The sequence below is a fragment of the Poecilia reticulata genome, unplaced genomic scaffold (genome assembly GCF_000633615.1).
Source record: "Poecilia reticulata strain Guanapo unplaced genomic scaffold, Guppy_female_1.0+MT scaffold_2468, whole genome shotgun sequence".
NCBI lineage: Eukaryota > Metazoa > Chordata > Actinopteri > Cyprinodontiformes > Poeciliidae > Poecilia > Poecilia reticulata.
Window position 1 is genome coordinate 1 of NW_007617194.1, and position 1,302 is coordinate 1,302.

General features: G+C 29.2%; 1 long non-coding RNA gene across 1 annotated transcript; it reads left to right on the forward strand.

Annotated features, from left to right (window-relative positions):
• Positions 1–22: 22 nt before the first annotated feature.
• LOC103461579 (uncharacterized) lies at positions 23–793 on the forward strand. Its single transcript, XR_533149.1, has 2 exons — positions 23–124; positions 725–793. It is a non-coding gene; the product is annotated as an uncharacterized LOC103461579 (long non-coding RNA).
• The last annotated feature ends 509 nt before the right edge of the window (positions 794–1,302 follow it).

Sequence of the window (1,302 nt, forward strand, 5' to 3'; positions counted from 1 at the left end):
CATTTCTTCTTTTTATTCTGATCAGAAATGGATCCAGCTGCTGTTTACTCTGCAGTGAGAACAGACGACATTAATTATGGACAGATTATCATCAAAAACAAGAAACTAAAGTCAAAACCAAGAGGTAAAAATCTCTTCCTGAATTATTTTCATCCAGTTTTAGATCATAACAGCTGGAAGGTAAAAGATAATGTTCCTTTTTTAAACCTCTTAGGCCTGATGTTTGGTCCTGTTAAAGGATCATAATTTACATCGTTTATCAATTAGTTAAACAAATTATATTTCAAAGTATTATTGATTATAATTCTCTATTTGAGTGAATATCTGAGTTCTGGTCTCTGCATTTAGAGGATTTTTGTTTTGATTTTCTAACTTTTTACAAATCATGTTGCCTTCAAGTGCAGCTCAGAAATAATTTATTATSTTTCCTTTTGAAACTTTTGTTTAATATTCTGACTCCAGTTTTAACTTTTTTCTTCATGTGGAATCAGGACAATCAGATAAAAGTAAAATATAAATATTTTCTGATAAATAAACTCAACATCTCTAACGTGTCTTTATAACAGCAGATTTTAAATGGAAAACATTTTTTTCATGTTTCATCCATTTTGTGATCTTTGCTGCCATAATATTGATTCTGAATAAAAATGTGTTTTATTGCATGTTGCTGTAGATTCTGTATTTCTGTATGTTTGTAACCATTTCTTCTTCTCTTTCTGATCAGAAATGGATCCAGCTGCTGTTTACTCTGCAGTGAGAACAGACGACATTAATTATGGACAGATTGTCATCAGAAACAACAAACTAAAGCCAAAACCAAGAGGTAAAAATCTCTTCCTGAATTATTTTCATCCAGTTTTAGATCATAACAGCTGGAAGGTAAAAGTTAATGTTCCTGATCAAAAACAGTGAAATAGTTTTTAGTTTTAATATTTTTTTTTAAATCAGTTCATCAATTAATTAAACAAATGACATTTTAAATCGACTATTGATTATAATTCTCTATTTTAGTGAATATCTGAGTTCTGGTCTCTGCAGCTCAGTGGTTTCCTGCTTCAGCTTCACCTCAATATAAATATTAATATCTACAGCAAAATGAACCACAATACAGAAAAACATCAGAGTAAAATTAATGTTAAGAGTTTAATTTAGTTTTATGTGAACATTTAGAGGATTTTTGTTTTGATTTTATTAACTTTTCACAAATCATGTTGCCTTCAAGTGCAGCTCAGAAATAATTTATTATGTTTCCTTTTGAAACTTTTGTTTAATATTCTGGCTCCAGTTTTAACTTTTTTCTTC